This window comes from Eulemur rufifrons, chromosome 6, assembly GCF_041146395.1.
Source record: "Eulemur rufifrons isolate Redbay chromosome 6, OSU_ERuf_1, whole genome shotgun sequence".
Classification (NCBI taxonomy): Eukaryota; Metazoa; Chordata; class Mammalia; order Primates; family Lemuridae; genus Eulemur; species Eulemur rufifrons.
The window spans coordinates 88,178,826-88,197,733 of record NC_090988.1 but is presented as its reverse complement, the minus strand read 5'-3'; the positions used below and the strand labels follow the sequence as shown (position 1 = coordinate 88,197,733).

The following is an 18,908-nucleotide window of genomic DNA, read 5'->3' as shown; positions in this document are numbered from 1 at the left end:
AAGAATGTTTTGGAGAGGAGGAAGGTATTTTGGGGGAAAAGCAGTTTGGTGTGGCCTCTGGAAAAGCTGATTGAAACAGCTGCAAGTGTAAAATAGCCTCTGTTAGCTCTAAGCTCATTCTACGTTTCTGATTCCCTCCTCCTTTCTCATAGCACATCACCAGGCATCTTAAAATACACTTTCATTTCCAGCACAGTCAATGCACATAGAAGAAAGGGTAAGCTATCACAGAGAGATACAGTGAAGGCAGTGACGTGACGTCAAGAGAAAACATCCACATGATTCGAAGGGTTTGTTGCACATTCCTTGCGAATGAATCATCTAATGAGCTCATTTTACTAACAAATGGAACAAATCCTTTAAGCGGCAACATGACTGTCAGTCACGCTTTGCTCAACGGCCTCAATGTAAAAGGTGTGGAGACAAAGAACAACAAGGAATGGGCATGAGATTAGGTGTTTTAGCCTAATGCCACCACACTGGAGCCTTGCACTGGATTTTGGATACCCACTATAACTGGTTTTAGGTAACAATCTTTGGGACCACCCAAAAGAGGAAATTGACTCTTAGAATGAAAATGTTCATTTTATGATCAAGATACTGAGTTATACTTAAGCCAATAAGACTTAAAAACCTGAGTTTGAATTCAGATTCTACCATTTTCTAGCTAAATCACCACGGCTATTCTGAATCCACTTTGCTCATCTGTAAAACAGATTGAATTAAGGTTCTCTAAGGTAATATTAAAGAACGAATGAGATAACACTTAGGAAAGCACCCAGCAGACTCAGCACCTGGCCACAGCTCAAAGGATATTTTTCAGAATCTGAATGATTTTCATATTGACCTTATACCAAAGCAATGACTTTTCTGTGTGTTCACTATATAGGAAAAACAGAGTCCATAAAGAGTATTCCAGATGGGAAAAAAATGAAACGTTTCTATAAGCATCAAAAGGGGAGCACTAATATCCCACTTCTAGGGTATTCATTCATTCAATAAATATTTCTTGATCACCTACTATGTGCAAGGCAGTGAGCTGGCACTGGGGACACTGTACTGACAAGGCAGACAGCATCCCTCGTGTGACTAGTATCGCACGAGTTGAGCTCATGCAACTAGTATTCCAGGGAGAGCGATGTCCATCACACAGTCGTGTACGTAAATATAAATTTATGACTGTGGTAGGTGTGGAAAGGGAGCTCAGCGGGCCTCCCAAGGAAGTGATAGCTGATTAATGTTCTGATTCTCAACCTCTTTGGAGACCCCTTTCAGTGAAAACCTCTTGAGTACTTTCCCCTTAGATATGCATATTTCATTCTTTATAAAGCATATGTAGGCTTATATATAATATATATCATTGTACTGATACATCATGAACACAATGAAGCATGCACAAAAATAGACCTCTTTAAAACAGTAAGATAATAAATCATAAAGTGAAATTCTGTTATTTTCTCCTATACCCTAACTGGACTATCTTGCATACCTCTGTGGCATACAGTTAGTGGCGTTTACTAGGAAAAGGCACTGCGGATGAGGGTCTGAAATATTCTAGGCATGGGGCATGTGCAAAGGCCCTGTGGAAAGAACTATCACTTAGGAGGGACTGAAAGAAGGTCAAAGAAGGTGAGCACAGAGAGCGCAGGAGAGAGTGAGGAGAAGCGAGGGGTGGGTGAGGCCAGGCAGCGCCTCCCAGGGCCTTCTGGGCCATTGTAAGTATTTGGGTCCTTATACCAAGCGCAATGGGAGGTATCGAAAGGTCTCGGCAAGCTATGACATGGTGGGGTTGGGGTTGTGAAAAGATCCTTCCAGCCGCTGTGTGGAGAACAGATTAGCTGGGCGAAGTGCAGAAGTGGGAAGACCAGGGGGAGCCCTGGGGAGAGACCATGGTGGCTTGGGCCAGGGTGGTGGCAGTGGTTTGGAGAGGTGTTTGGGAAAGAGACTGACTTCACCGAGGGGCTGGGTGTGGGCTTCAGGAGCAGAGAGGCGTTGGGGAGGACACCTGAGTCTCCCACGTATCCAGGGGGACGGTGACAGCATGTAGTCCAGCAGGGAGTACTCTGAAAGGATGAGGTCACAGACTGCAAGTCCCGAGTTCACTATGCAAGGAGAATGAGGGGGGTCTTTGAGATATCACCACAGAGATACCAGTTGTGCCGGTGGTTCTGCAAGTCCGGAGAGCGCAGCACAGGGCCGCTGGCGGTGCACACGGGACAGCTGTCTGCAGGAGTAGCAGTCACAGCCCTGCGCAGGTCCCGGGCCACGGAGGGAGGGAGGAGCGCCTCGGAGCAAGGCCTGGTGGACACCGACATCTCATGACCAGGCAGGAGTGTTCAGGGAGACGAGGAGGCCTCCGCTCCCTTAGTTCCTTTTCCTTTGTCTCTGGGAGGGAAGTCTGAGGACAGTAGAGGAATTCTAAAATGTGGGCCTGGAGGAGTTCAGGGAACAGTAGGCTCGCCCGGCAGGATGGAGAGCCTATTTGAGGTGGGTGACATGACTTTGCTGTGGCACCTCTGCCCTGTTGAGTGACCCTCCGGCAGGAGGCAGCCTTCACAAGACAGCTGGGCTGGTCCAGTGTTGAAGTTTTGCCAGATGGCATCAGGGAAAGGACGGGGAGGCAGGGGGGGTCTTTAGACTCTAAGAAGGTGTTGTTGGAGCGATGGACCATGGACTCATTCGAGGAAGTTGGAGAAAGAGAAGAGAGAGTCGGGGCTCCCTGGTCTTAGCTGGGGAAGAGCAGATGTCAGAGGGGCTCAGCCAGAGGCTGGAATGAGGGCAGGCTGTGGCCGAGGTGGCCATGCTCCACGCAGGTCCTGGGAGCAAGATGCCCACCAGGGTCAGAGGTGCCAGGACCATCCTTTTGTTCCCCAACAAGACAGGTGGGGGTCGGGGGCAAGGGGCAGTGTCAGAGTGAATAACTGATGTATCTGCAGTTGTTATGAAGAAGAACAAGCTGTCGATGGGCAGATGAGTCAGTAGCCTGTGAAGTCAGCAGTCAGCGTGCCATGGGGTGTTTCTGGAATTGTTCTTTATTTTAGGAAAATACGAGATTCCCTCAGAAGAGGGAGCACCTTGAATCTGCAACCTCTGAAGCCAATGAAAGGGTCAGGCGGGACGCTCCCAGGCTGGTGCCTGCTGTGCTGGTGGCTCAGAGTCTGGAAGAGCGTGTTGCCCCCCTGCCTGAGACCCAGGCACTGTGCAGCCCCACAGAGTGTCCCTGGTGGAGGCAGAGCAAGGCGGCTCTGGCTGCTGAAGCTGTGCCGAAAATCCCGGCTCATGTGACTCCTCCAAGCGGCCTCTGGGAACCTGCACTGATTGCAACAGTAAATGAAACGGTAATTGGATTAATAAATAGTGTTATTAATTGAGTTGTCATTAGTCGACTGCTGTAAAATGATTTGACTTCACACGTTGGATGAGTGGAAGGGGTGAGGTACTGGGCTTTGGGTTCCAGTTCCAATCCGCCCCTGCCTCGAAGTGTGACCACCAGCTGGTAACTCAACCTTGCCACGCCCCATTTGGCCACCTGTTAACAGCGTTGTCATTGCTCAGTTGTCGTGGGGATTAAATCAGGTAACACAGTAAGGATAGTGCAAGTTGCTGGAAGCTGCTACCTCCTGCCAGGCCACCTTCTCCATTCGGCATCCTGTCCTGTTTCTGGTGACCCCTCCTGCTTCTTGTCCCTCCATGCCTGGGGAGGTTAGCAGTTCCCATGTATTCCTGGCCCAGGACATTCACCGTTCCTGTTGGTTTCCTTAACCCTCCACACCTTTGCAAATATCTGCTTTATGAAACTCACCTCAGTTACCCAGTTTGAATGTGCCATGTGTCCTGCCAAAACCTTTATTGATAGGGTACTCAATCCGTGTTAGCTATAAATTACCAACCCTAATAATTAGTAATAATAAAGGAAGAATCTGTGGGTCCGAGAAAGTGTGCCAGTGAAATTAGCAAAGATTGGGACCAGCAATGATAACACCCTCTCTTTGCACAGGTTGAAGTGTTTAGAAGCTGCTTTCACTTTGTCATCTGATCTAACATCTAGCGTGGTGCTGTGTGCATCTCTCAGCTTTCAATACATGCTTGCCAAACAGGCACATCTGCGGGTAGAAAGGTTTGTGGTTGTTATTCTTATTTCAGAAAGCTTGAAATGAGCTGAGGAAAAATATTTCATATTTATAGTAACTTGGAGCCAAATACTCTGGTATCACTGACCTTCCATGATCAAATACTATTTTATGACATTTTGTAGACTATGTCAGCCCATGTGACACAGATGGGGCATGTCTTAAGTGTGCAACTTGTTTAAAAGAAGAAAGAGCTACAACTATGGATGGTACTGACTAGTTTTGAATCTGCCCAAATGGCAGCTGGAAGGGGAATGTCGGAAGCAGCACCCAAAGGCCAGCTCTTGAAATCTGCTTGCTGACCGGTCGTTAAAGTCACACAGAAGAACCAATGTGTTGCCCAGACACTGCTGTGGCTGTAGACTTCCAATGACATTCTAGGGATTCTGCCTTTTCAGAAAGGGAGACTTGAGAAGTAATAATGGAAGTTCTTTTTTCGTTGTTGCTTTTCTTTGATGCAGCGCCCTCAAATTCCTCCCTTTCCCTACCACCTGGTTCCACCCCTAAACTGCCAAATCTTCCCTGGAGAAGTCTCATGCATCACTGCCTTCCTTCTTCCATCCTGACCCTTCACAGCAACACCCTGGCTAGGCCCCTCGTGTCCTCCCTCCGTGTCCGTCCACAGGCTGGCCTTCTCGTCGCCTTTCATCTGCATCAGTCACTCCTGCATGCACCTGCTGGTTTGATTTGTTGAAAATTCATGTTATTCTCCTACTCACAAACTGTCAGCGTCTCTCCGCTATTCATAAGACAGAATTCAAAATCTTTAACTCGGCATTCAAGGCCCCTTCTGGCCTGGCCTTGCCATTCCTTTCCAACTCCGTTTCTCCAAACCCAACGTTCCTCTCCTGCTGACATACCATGCCCTAAGTGTGCTCCCTTTGGACACAGGCTGCTGCCATTCTCCCCGTGGAGAAGCCTCGGGCTCTCCCATGATTAATCATCCTTGAATGCTGGGTCCAAGTCCCTCCTGCAGGAAGTTTTCTCTGATCACATCAACAATGAGGAGCTCCTCCGTGAGCCTTCTGTAGCACACAGTCCAGACATTTGGCCTTAGAAGACAGCCTTCCATACTTACCTATCTTTTTATAAGTTTGAATCGGAAGAATAGCAAATATCTTTCATTTTCCATATCAGTTCCTGCTGATAGATAGTGGCTTCCTGGAGCCCTAAGCTGCATACCCTGTGTCTGAGCTCAGCAGGAAAGAATGCTTTGATCGATTAGCCATGTCTGCCATGAGCATAGGGTAGGAGAATGGTAGCATAAGCACCTCATATTTCCCATTTACGGACTATCTAGTCTTCACCATCGGATGGTAGACTCCCCGGGGTCAGGGGCTTATTCACGTATCTTCCGTGGTACGTAGGGAGGGAGAATACATAGTCAGCGGGCAACAAGTGTGTGCTGATATCTGTTTAATTGGATGACAATCTGACATGGAGCGTTTTGGCTTAAAACCAAAATATAAGGAGGATCTAGTTAAAACAACCCCTGTCCTGGTTTTGAAGCCACACTTTACAACTGGGCTGTTTTTTAAACTTCCAGGTTAGACACTGATGTGCTTTCCAACTTCTACACTTAAGTGGATAGATGTCTTAGATTAGTGCTTCTCTCTACTTTTTCCCACACGGTATCCCCTTTGATGGATGATAGTCACAGGGGTTCGAAGGATTATGCAGAATTTATCTCCTTTCTCTCCCACTAGAAAAAGCTTATCAGAATGCAAATGTACAAGAGTGGTAATATTGTAAGAGTAACCCTGAGTGTGCTCTAGTCAATTTTTAGGTGAGTAAAAAAATCCAAGTTTAGCCCTTTATTGTTTGTAATATATTGGCACAATAACAGGGTTAAAATAATTGCCTTAGTTGCTCAATTCTCTGAGCACCATAGAATCAAAAAATCTTGTAGCTACTCTGGAAGAATACCTTAAATTCGATGTCAAGGAAATTGGCATATAACCAAACATTTCAGCTTTTAATACCGAAATGACTTTCTTCGGAAAACAAACGTTAAAAATATGACCACCACCAATGAGAAACAGAAAAAAAGGTCTAAAGGATTCAAGTGGACACTGTTGGTTAAGGCCACAGAGACCAATATTAAACACGTGTGTTCCTGTCTTGCAAAGTTATCGCTGATGCGGGGCTGAGGTCCTCCTCCTAGACACAGACTCGGTGTAACAGAAAGACCTTGAGTCTACTGTAAACCAGTGCTGTGGGCTGGGGGAGGGGCCAAGTAGAAATTTTGGAATTTAAAGGCTGAGTGTTGATGAGGTTGCAACACAGTCTTGACATTGTCTTTGCTCAGGTCCAGGTGAAACGCACTTTCTGCGCAAAGAACGTCAAACCCCAATTCGGAAGCGAGAGCAGTAGCGAAGCGGATGCCTGCATCCAGGCAGTTCAGGGAAACAGCCAGACCACTGGCGGGGTGGTAGGGATGGGGCCGTCACAGCCAGACCACTGGCGGGGAGGTAGGGATGGGGCCCTCACAGCCAGACCACTGGCGGGGAGGTAGGGATGGGGCCCTCACAGCCAGACCACTGGCGGGGAGGTAGGGATGGGGCCCTCACAGCCAGACCACTGGCGGGGAGGTAGGGATGGGGCCGTCACAGCCAGACCACTGGCGGGGAGGTAGGGATGGGGCCCTCACAGCCAGACCACTGGCGGGGAGGTAGGGATGGGGCCCTCACAGCCAGACCACTGGTGGGGAGGTAGGGATGGGGCCGTCAGTCTAATGACGCGGCTCCTGCCAGGAAATCAAAAGCAACGATTAGGACACAGCCTCAAGGACCTACACCTGTAGTGCAGAGGTTGACAGGACTGACTTTGGAGTGGACTTGGGTTCAAAGCCCAGTGTTCTCGTATGTTAATCACGTGACCTTGGACAAGTTTCAGTCTCCCTGAGCCTCACTTTCCAGCTCTGTCGAGAAAATAATTAGGTTGTCTTTATTTTTCTTTATTAATATTAGGGCATGTTAGAGAAAATATTAGGCACTTGCCTGTAGGGTTGTGTGAAGATTAAATGCAGTAAAGTTTGTGTGGTGCTTCGTAGAGCGTCTGGTACACAGGAAGTGTTAAAGAGACGGTGGCCTAAAGGGTGCTGGGATGTGACTGCTGAAATCAATGCAGGGGCCGCCCACGGGAAAGAAATCTCTAGGTAGGATCTTGCCATTGTGTGGTTTCCATCCCACGGAGTGTTGGGGCTTTTTTTAATTCTGTTTTTAAGTTCCGTTTCCTGCAGAAATGTTGGGATTCTGGCAACACGCGTTGGCCTCCTCCTCGCACTGCTTCAGCTGCATCGCACCTGCGGACTCACTCTTCTCTGAACACGCTGCAAACTTTCCTGCCCCCGCCTTGGCCAGGATGCCCCCTCCGTCGCCTGCACCTGTCGGTGTCCGGCTGCCGCCCACGTGGCGGGGGCGCCCAACCCAAAGTCGGGATCTCTGTGAATCCTCGTACATGTCTTCCTTGCCTTGCTCTTGCCCCACACCACCTTCCCCTTCCCCAGGCAAGGTTTGGTTTGCTCCTACATACTCTGTCGGGTTTTCTACTGGTCTTCATCACAGCAGTTATTATTCTAATAATCCCCCCACCTGCCCACTCCGCCAACACACACACACAGACCGCGTGAGTGCGGGGTCCAGTGTCTGCCATGCCTCCGTCACATAAAAGCTTCTCAATACCAAATGACAATTGATGGAATGAATGGGTGAATGGCCGGGCTAGGAGGACAGAGGTGGGATGGCCCCCTCCAGCTGACTTCCCCTTGTGTCTACCCAAGACCTTAGAAGGATGACAGGCCGTTGCCGTCTGGTTCCTTGTTGTCACCCAGGTGGGAGGACAGGGCTGAGCAGTAAAGCCTACTGGGCTCCCAGTCATGAGCCTGGGTTCCCTGACCAGCTCTGCACCTTGTTTACAGTGTGACTTCAGACTTAACCCCCCACCCCGTGCCTCAGTTTCTTCCTCTGTAAAGTGGTGATAACAGTAATGCTTTCCTCCCGAGGCTGCGAAGTGTAAATGAAACCATGTGGGCAAAATGCTTAGATTTGCATCTGACACATGGTTAATGCTAGACAAGATTTTGCTTTTTCAAATTTTAGCGCAGGCAACCTTCCCTGACCCTCAAATCCTTAGTGGAAACAACGTCCCCTCCCGCCACAGCTTGTTACCATCTGTCCTGGTCTTGACAGTACTTATTCCGGACTGAAATTGCCTTTTTGGGTGTACTGGCGTCTTGCTCTTGACCTCACTCGAAATGTCCACCCCATGAGGAACACGATGGGACAGTGCTGTCCCTGCAGCTGCGCAGATCTGGAGGTTTGATCAATGACGAATGAATGACTGAATTCGGAACAGCAGAGAAAGGGTCTGCCCTGGGGCTGGCTGCCATTCCCAGTGGCGTCTCATTCCTGCCGGGGTGGGAGAGGCGCATTTACCCCACGACAGAAGGGCTGCCCCAGTCTGTTGCATTAGGCACCAGCTAGCGGGCAGAGAGTGGGTTGCTTTTTTGATCTTAAAATAACCACAGAGAGAAAAGAGACCAGGAGGAAGTGAGTCCTCAAGGGAAGAGGATTTGAGAAAGGACTGGGGGCACAGACTTGGCATAAACAGAAGAGGAGGTGTTGGAAGGGATGACAAAAGATGGTATAGTGGCAAGGTCGCCATGGAAACACTGGGGCTCCTGGATGGGAAGAGAAGCTGCCTCTCCAAGGTGAATTTCAACGTTGCAGCTTGAAATTCGCCACCCCCGGGACCTGACCCTGTGGATTTGCTCAGAGGAAAGTTGCTTCACCAGCAGCCAAGAAGCAGTGTCCTGGTCCCGGCAGCTCCCTAGGAGAGGAACATCTGCCCCACCTGGGCATCTGCACCTCCCCCACACCAGTGAGGCGCAGGGACCACCCTGGGGAGCTTCCACAGGCTCCCCTGAATTTACGTTCTCCAGGCGAAGCTGATGCACAGAGTATGGAAACCAGTGCAGACTGTCCTGTTCCCCTGACCAAAGGGTGTGCAGAGGCAGAGGAGGGGGTGGTGGGATCACGCAGAGGCCCAGGCACCTGCCACTTAACATGGGCACAAAAACATGGGCAAGTGGTCAAGGCTCACTGGAAATGGGAGGAGGTGGATGAAGTGGCTGGAAGTGGTTCAGCGTGGGACTCCAGGTGGTCACCCTGGGTTGGAATGGAGCCTCTACCGTCCCCTAGCAGCATGACTAGGGGTATGGGACTGAACTTCTCCACAGCCTCAGTGTCCTCATCTGTAAAATGGGGTTGTTCTGAGGAGCCAAGGAGCTCTTATTTGCATAATGGAGGGTGCAGGTGGGCAGAACCGCAAGATGGAAGAGGCTGGAACCCTGAGTTTGAAGAAGAACCACCGCCTGACCGTTTTCAGACTGTGCGAAATCAACGTTTTTTGTGTTCAGTGTCCTGGCTGAAGTTCAGCGGTTGGCCTTCCCTAATACAAGGCTGTTCACAAGTGGGGTGCTAGCCATGAAGTTTCAACCAGCTGTGGGTATCTGCAAGGGCACAATCAGCTGGGTGTCTTCCTCTACAGAAGGAATGGGTGGAGGAGATCAAACCCTGGATTGGTTAGAAGCTTCTATGGCTGCTCCCAAATTCTCTGCGGGAGAATTTTCTATAAGGTTGGAAGGAAAACTCTGATAAGCTTCTGCCTCTAAGAGTTGTTCCTTCCCTGGAGGCAAAATGATTCTCTCTCTCAGCCACTTCTAGTTTGACCTAATCAACTGAATGCCTTTTGTCCAGACATTGGTGAGAAGCCTGCTTCTCCGCTAGAGGAGAGCGTGGCTGTGAGTGCGCATTTGGGAGGGAGTTCAGGAAGTGTGGTACCAGACCTGGAAGTCACAAAGTAAACAAGGGAAATTTTTCCTTCCTGGAGGTAATTTAAAACAGTTTAATATTTAAACAGCCATATGGAATCAAATACAAAAAGTAACATGAATTTCTGAGATAGAACTGGAGATTTCAAGAAAGATTCCCAATTGCTCTGGACAACTTCCTGTTCCTAGAGTACTCATTACCTTCCTGTGCCTCTGGAGCTATTTGAAAAGAAAGTTCTAGAAACACTGGTCCAGACACCAGAGGATCCGAAATGCAGGTCCACAGATAGGTTCTGGGCTGGCTGTGTGCAGGAGTCACTTGGGAAATTTGCTGAACATTCAGATTCTTAGACTCATCCCAGAGAGCCTAATTCAGCAGGCTGCCCAGAGGGCTGTGTGAATATGTGTGTGTGTGTGTGTGTGTGTGTGTGTGTATCTTTATCTATCTAAATTTTTATTGCAGTATAGTTTGCAAACAATGAAATATACACATCTAATTTTGAACGATTTTGGCAAATATTTATCCCTCAGGCTGTAGCTCCACCCCTCCCATGCCTCTTCCCAGTCGATTCCCTGTGGTTCCAAGTCAGAAGGAGCCACTGTTCTGATGGCTGTCACCACTGATGAGTTTCACCTGTTCTAGAACTTCACATAAATCAGGGTTTCTCAGCTTTAGCACTACCGACATTTTGGGTTGATAAATCTTTATTGTAGGGGTGTTATGGACTGAATGTTTGTGTCCCCCACCCCCAAATCCATGTGTTGGAATCCTAACCCTCCACGTTCCGGTCTTAGGAGGTGAGACTTTTGGGAGGTGATTAGGTCGTAAGGGTGGAGCCTTCATGAAGGGGATTAGCGCCCTTATAAGAAGAGATGCTAGAGAGATGCTCTCTGCTCCCCACCTTGTGAGAACACAATGAGAAAACAAGCAGGAAGTGGCCCTCATCAGACACCAGATGTGCCAGCTCCTTGATCTTGGACTTCCAGCCTCTAGAACTGTGAGAAATAAGTGTTTGTTGTTTGAGCCACTCAGTTGGTGGTAATTTGACACCGCAGCCCAAACTGACTAGCACAGGGGACCAACCTGTGTGCATCTTAGGACGTCTAGCAGCATTCCTGGCCTCCAGTACTAGCTCCCAACCCCCCATGGTGACAGTAGTCAGTAGCAGCACCACCATCCCAAGTTGTGACAACCAAAGATGTCTTTAGACATTGCAGACGTCCCCTGAGTGGCACAATTACCCCGGTTGAGAACTGCTGATGTAAATGGAACCGTGCAGAATGTATTCTTATGTGTCTACCTCCTTTTGCTCCGCATACTTTTGTGATTCTTCCCTATTGTTCCGTGCACCTGAAACTTATTCCCTTCAGTTATCGAGGACTCTTGCATTGGAAGCACATGCCACAGTTTACCTGCCCGTTCTCCTGTGGACGGACGCCAGGGCTGCTTTCAGTGTTTGGCTCGTATGAATAACAGGGCTGTCGGTAGCCACGGGGGAGTCTTTCTGTGGATTCGTGTTTTCATTTCTCTTGGGTAAATACGGAGGAGTGAAACTGCTGAGTCCTAGGGTAGATATATGTTCAACTTCTCAGAAACTTCCAGCCTTCCAAAGCGGTTTGCCATTTTCCCTTCCACCGGCCACGGGTGAACATCCAGATGTTTCTGTCCTCGCCAGCACTGGTGTTGTCAGCCTTTTTCATTTTAGCCGTTCTTGTCGGTGTGTAGCAGTGCCTGTATTTTTACAGCTTGTATTAGCTATCTATTGCTGTGTAATAAATTGCCCCAAAACTCGGTGATTTAAAGCAACCACGCCCATTATCGCGCAGTTTCTGTGGGCCAGGCATCCGGTCATGGCTTGGCCAGGTCTGTTGGCTGAGTGTCCCAGGCTGCAGTCGAGGCATCGCCTGGGGCCCTGCCCATCTCAGGGCCTGGCTGGGAAAAGCTCTACTTCCAAGCTCGCTCACGGGGTTGGTGGCAGGATTCAGCCCCAGGCTGCCCTCCGTTTCTTGCACGTGGGCCACCCCATAGGGCAGCTCTGAACACTGCAGCTTGTTTTACCAGAGGGAGCAGGTGAGGGAGAGCAATAAGATGGAATCCAATTTTTTGGTAATCTAAATCTCAGAAGTGACCTCTCACATTTACCTATTCTGTTCATTAGAAGCAAATTGCTTTGGTTTGGCAAGGTGGCTCATGGCTATAAATCCCAGTGCCTTGGGAGGCCAAGGCGGAAGGATCACTTGAGCCCAGGAGTTTGAGACCAACCTGGGCAACATAGCGAGATCCTATCTCTTAAAAAAAAAATTTAGTGCCAGTTACTCAGGAGGCTGAGGCAGGAGGATTGCTTGAGCTCAGTAATTCAAGGTTACAGTGAACTATGATCACACCACTGCACTCCAGCCTGGAGGACTGGGCAAGACCCTCCCCCAAAAAAAGAAAGAAAAGAAAAGAGGCAAGTAGCAAGTCACTAGAACCAGCCCACACTCAAGGGGAGGCAATTACACAAGGTCTGGATACCAAGAGTCAGGACCCTGGGAGAACCCATTATAGATTCCCCAACCACAGTGGCTCTGGTGTGAGAAGGCTTCGCAAACCATCTGTGGCAGAGGAACAAGTTTTGTTTAGTTTTGTTCTAACACCTACACTCAATTTCTATACTTAATCACAGATGAGTGAAAAAGAGTTCATCCTTCCCAATGCCCAGACCCCACTTTGCCCAGCACCCGGCTATCCTATTCAATCTTCAATCCAACCCCAGGAGATAGATGCTATTATTAGCATCCCTATTTTACAGATGAAGAAACTGAGCACAGAGAGATTAATTAATCAGACCCAAGGTCACACAGCAAGTAATTGAGAGAGCCTGAACTCTAACCAAACTATCTTGTTTTAGAACTTGACTACCTGACCAGTTAACTATATTTCAAACTTAAACTCTTTTTTTTGAGACAGGGTCTAGCTCTTTTGCCCTGGCTAGAGTGCAATGGTGTCATCATAGCTCACTGCAACCTCAAACTCCTAGGCTCAAGCAATCCTCCTGCCTCAGCCTCCCGAGTAGCTGGGACTACAGGCATGTGCCACCACGCCCGGCTAATTTTTCTTTTCTTTTTTTTTTTTGTACAGACAGAGTCTCACCATGTTGCTCAGGCTGGTCTTGACTCCTGGCCTCGAGTGATCCTCCTACCTCGGGCTCCCAAAGTGCTGGGATTACAGGCGTGAGCTTCCACACCCGGCCTCAAACTTAAACTCTTCTACCCACGCTGGTGTGTGTAATCACCAGTGTTAGAGCCCAGAGCGACAGAATCTTGCAGGCCCCTTTTCCCTGGCCCAGCTCCCCCTCTGAGGAGGCCTTAGCTGTGCTGCAGACCAGCAGCAGCGGTGGCCTGTGTTTGGCATTATCTGAATGCTCTAGACCCAGCTCTGTCCTCTCCGCCATCTCGTTTTTTAAAGTTCAAGTTTAAGGGGCAAAGATGTCCCCTTTTCCAACCTGGATACCAAGGACGCAGGTGGGTTTGCGTCCTCCACCTGCAACTTCCTGGGTGGTGCAATGCTACTTTAAGGGGGCTGTCCTAGCATGAAACCCCAAATTAATAAACAGCCTTTAGGTGAAAAATTAATCATGTCGCAAAAGAGGTCATGTAGCGTCTCTGGTAAGGTTAAGCGTTTGTGTACAGATCATTAACTACATGATTAATTTCTGTTTTTCCAACATGAGCCTCGTAAGGGAAGGGCAGCATCTGTCTTCTCACTTCTGTATTCCTAACACTGAGCACCGGGCCTGGCCTGCAGCAGGGCTCCGTAAATATTTGTTCACTAAATGAATGTTCGGGCTTACCCCTCTTCGTCCCCCGCCCTTGCCATCTGTCTTAGCCTGGGGTCCCGGAAGGCAGAGCGTGCGTCCAGCGGCTCTCCACCAGGAAGCAGGAGCCAGAGGAGATGGGAGGACAAGGCCAGGTGCATTCCTGAGCCTGCTGGGTCTCGAGGTGTCATCATCTTCCAAAAGGCCACTGAAGACCCCAGAAAAGTGATGAGGAGGAAGGAGAATTCATTGTCTTTCCGCTCACGAGGTCAAGTTCCTCCTGTGGAGTTGTGGGGTTTTCTTTCTCCCAATTTTTTTTATTGTGCTAAAACACACGCAACATAAAATTTACCATCTTAACCATTTTTAAGTGTACAGTTCAGTGGTGTTAATGAATATGTTCATTATGTCGTGCAAACATGACCACCATCCATCTCCGTAATTCTTTTCCTGTTGTAAAACTGAAACGCTGTCCCCAGCGAACAATAACTCCCCATTTCCCCTCCCCCAGCCCCCGGCAGCCACCGTTCTACTTTCTGTCTCTATGATTTTCATGACTCTCAGTACCTCGCATAGGCGGAATCATACAGTATTTGTCTTTTCGTGATTAGCTTTTTTCACTTAGCATAATGTCCTCACGGTTCATTCGAGTTGTAGCATGTGTCAGAATTTCTTTCCTTTCTGAGGCTGAATAATATACTCTATTGTATAGATGGAGCACATTTTGTTGATACTTTCCTCTGTTCATGGACACTGGGCTGCTTCCACCTTTGAGCTACTGTGACTGACCCTGCAATGAACGTGGGTGTACAGATGTCCCTTCGGAGACCCTGTTTGCAATTCTTTTGAGTATATGCCCAGAAGTGGAATTGCTGGATCATATGGTCATTTTTTAATTTTTTAAGCAACTCTGTTTTCCACAGCAGCTGCGTCATTTTACATTCCCACCAACAGTGTTGACTTTGTCATTTTCTGTTTTTTTGATAGAAGCCACCCTAGTGGGTGGGAGGTGGTATCTTGTTGTAGTTTTGATTGGCATTTCTCCATTAGTGATGTTGAGCTTATTGGCCATTTGTACATCTTCTTTGGGGAACTAAGTCCTTTGCCCATTTTTGAACCCAGGTGTTTGGTTTTTTTGTTGAGTGTCGCCATGGAGTTTTAACTCTTTGCACATCTAGGTTGCTCTTGGGTGGACAGTGTGTCCCTGGTGTCTCACACCTCAGCAGCCATGGAGAAGCCCAGGGCAGGAGGCAAGAGGGGATGGCCTGGGCACAGTGTGAGGCCCTGTGGGGCTGTGCCCACGGGAAGCAGTTTGGAGTCCATGCAGAGTTGGCCACGGTAGGAGGAGCAAGTGGCCAAAGGTGCTGGAGACAGGTGAGGCTGGGAGAATCCAAGGACGTGCATCAGAAGGCTCTGAGCACCATCTGGGGGTGAAAGCCTTCTGTCTAGATGGGCACGCACCACCAGGCACAGCGGGCGCCCGTTCCCTGATTGTTCAATGCTTGTCCCCACTGGAAATTTTCCCTGACTCATCCTGCAAATGTATTTCCCAGGTCCTCTTCTTGGGGTTCAAGGGCCATGTAGACAGAGAATCCCTGATTCAAAGTCCTCCCCCACCTGCACCCACGGTGTGAGGTTGGAGCACAGTTCTCTCTCTGGGGCCCTGCTCCCCTGAGCACCGCCTTCCCCCAGACGTCCTTGTTCGTCACCTGTAGTCTTCTCCCAGGCTCCCTTCCTCGGCGCCCAAACCTCTTTTCTGCTTCTCTGGCACTGAGGTTTCAGCTGTGTAAGTGGAACTAGATGCATTTGAAAGATGTGGTGGAACCCGGCTTTTGAAGTGCAATGAATAAGATGGTACAAGAGAAGGAGATAGGTGATCAGCCGCTGCTCTCGCTGCTTGAAGAGACTCGTGTAGCTGTCATCAGACTCTGTGCTTGGCCTGGGCAAGGCTATAAATCATTCCGTGCTGATGGAGCCATTTGCCACACAGGGGAAGGCAGGATAAGGATAAACAGCAAGAGAGCATGAACGCAGAGAGATTCAAGAGGGGACGGTGTACCCCAGGCCTAGTGTCTCTGTACCAGGGTCACAGTCCCCTGTTAAGCTGATGCACTGTCTGTTAAAAATGCAGTGCATCGGCTTGCGCTGCTCTTGGCTGTAAGGCACAAACCCCAATCAAACAGGCTTAAACACCACGAACAATACTACCCATGTAACGTGAAGTGCGGAGGTAGGACAGGTTGCAGGGTTGGTTGGTTCAGCAGGTTAATGACATTCTCCTCAGGGACGTAGGTTCTTCCTGTCTCTTCACTCTGTTGTCCCAAGGCTGACTCACCTTGCGGTCACAAGACAGGGCCACATGCTTCCTGCCCAGCGGGAGAGAGAACCTCTTCAACTACCGTGGAATGTAAGGGGTTGGCTTCCCCAGGACAGGTGCCAACCCCTGGGCCAGAAACAGTCACCAAGATATTGCCAAGAACTGGCAGGATCAGACCAAACAAACCTCACCTGGGAGCCAGGGAGGCGTGGCACCTGGACAGCCTGGTGTGCAGCGAAGGTAGAGGAGAGAGGGGACGGATATTGGGGGACAACCAGGAACACCCCAATCTATTGCTCTAAGGGTGCATTTTAAGCACTTATAACAGGCTCCTGAGAACATCAGAGGCCCACAGATTGAGACCCACTGAGGAGAGAGGAATGCAGACCCAGGGTGCTCAGAGACTTGGGGCACCACAGAGTGAACCTCGCTCAGAACTGAGCTGGTGATGGTTTTCCCACTGAAAATGCAAGATCAGCCCGATTGGATCACGCTGGGAATGAAACGGAGCCCGCTTCTCAAATGACTGGACTGGGATGAAACCAAATATAAACACGAATATGCTCCCCAACTATCCAAACAGCCTTCATCCTTCGTTGTATCCCAACAAGTGACAAAACAAGGTGACCCTAAGTCATGGCTGGGCTGGGGCCCAGCAGCCTCTGGGAGCTCCTCTGTGCTGACGGACAGCAGGGGCCGGCAGTGGCCAGACCCAGGGTGCTGTGGCTGCCACTTAGAATCCAGCATCCAAGACAACCCGGGGTTTCTTTGCTTTGTTTTCTTTTGTTTGAGAAGCAGCTGTAGGGCAGTGGAAATGACATGAAATTTGAAGTCAAAACATCTGAAGGCTCAATGATACAGACCACGCATCAGTTCTATGATCTTGAGCTTCCCTGAGCCTGTTTCCTCATTGTGAAATAGAATAAATGTAACTTGGACTTAGTTTAGATACTGAGGGTGGATGTGACTTTGTGGAGGATAGAAAGACATGGGGACGTTAGTCATTGTTCTGTGTCTGCTCCCGGGGCCCTGGGCTGCCTGGTGTCAGGAGCATAGACTTTCTCCCCGCCCCTCCCTCTGCCTTCCAGACCCTCCTCTCCCTCAAGGTCCAGCTCACACCCCGGCCCCTCCCTGAAGCCTGGCCTGGGCTCTGTGATCTCCCCTGTGTGGATCGCGGGCGGCTGCCATGGGCTGTTCACACACACTGCCTCCCACTTGCTTCTGTGCTGTGGTCCCGAACCACCAAATACACTTGCTATTTACTTCTGCTGTGTGTGGTCAGCTCCCCAACTCACCTGCACCTGCAAATAAAGCAACGGTCTCCCGCCTCTTTGCAGCCCCCAGAAGCAGCTCAGAATGTGAAGTGGGATCAGCCTAAAAATCACCTGTCACTTAAGGTGACAGCCTAGAGAGGCAAAATGACCTGCCAAAAGTCACCCAGCTCTGGCGGTGGGGTCGGTCCTGGAAGCCAGCCCCCTCGATGCCCAGCGTCACTCTCAGAAGATGTGGAGACGCACAGGGGGCCTGACTTTGCAAATCATACAGGTCCCTCCCAGGGCGACCAGTTCCCTATGTGTGACAAGATAATGACAAATGTTTCTGATGGGGGGTGCCGTGCTTGGGGAAGATTGGAAGGCAGGACGCACGTCGAGAGCCTCAGGGGCAGTGGGCTTTGGACCCAGCTGATCCGGAAGCTTACTGCTGCTGCCCTCCCCAGCTGCACGATCTGGGCGGCTTCACTCCATGGAAGTAAGAGAAGCTTTCGAAGCCCGTACGCGCCGGGCATGCGCAGCATGATCCGGACAGATCAGCGCCGTGCTTGGCTGCATTATGATCTGCTGGGTGGTGTTTCCGGGAGGAGAATGGAGTGTTTCATCCCCTCTGAGCCCCAGTTTCCCCTTCTATGCAAGAGGGATAATCTCTGCCTCTTCGGGGAGTTCTGAAGATACAGGCAGTAATGCTGGGGACCAGCAGGAAGGGGGTGTGCAGGTGAGGCCGCTCCTCCTCCTCTTCCTCTGGGCCCTGCCGTGTCTTCCCGTGCACGCCCCAGCCTTTTGTCCGATGAGTAAGGCTGATCGAGGAATGCCCCTGCCACCGAGGTCCAGCCTCCCTCAGGAATGGTTGGGGACAGAGTCTCAACCAGGCAGAATGTCCAGGAATTATACTGGGGTAATTAAATATAGAAGGTGCAAACGTTATAACACAAACTTTGAAACAGTATTAAGCTGCTAAGCGCCTCCCCCTGCAGACAGCACCCACCCACCCCACACTGCCCTGCCCTGGTCCCTCCTGCCACTGGCTGGCCACCAGAGAGAGCCACAGAAAGGGGAGGCCCAGTGTGGAAGGCAGGAGGCTTCCTGGAGACTCTGCCATGGGTCCAGCCTGCCTTACCCTGAGGGTCATTTGTGGCCACCCAGGATGCCAGCATTTCCAGCTCTAGATCTGGTCTTCAATCCCCAGTTTCCTGCCTGTTGTATAACTTTGAATCCCTCAAGTAGGAGGGAGCTCAGAGCCCAGTGGAGGCAAAGACAGAATATTGCACTCTCTGTGTGAGGCAGCCCCCTGTAAAGGCCAGACAAACAGGCAGGTCTTCGTGTAAAGAAAGAGTCTCTTTTTCCCAAGTGCCTGAGCCCCCCTACCTCAGGGCACATGACTGGGCAAATGGTACATAGGCTGCATTTTAGCCTCCCACTTGGCCCTCATCCAGGCACCTTTGTACAGTGCACAAGCCATACCACTGAACATGGCAGCCCTAGTCACAGGTACGTGTTTCATGCTCCCTGTGAGCTGACCCTATGCTAAGCACCAGGGACAAAGCAGGAGCAAGACAA

At 49.9% G+C, this 18,908-nt stretch overlaps 1 protein-coding gene across 1 annotated transcript in view; it reads left to right on the top strand.

The window, feature by feature from the left end:
* Positions 1–18,908, top strand: part of SYT13 (synaptotagmin 13) — a 42,432-nt gene that overhangs the window by 10,681 nt on the left and 12,843 nt on the right. The window lies entirely within an intron of this gene.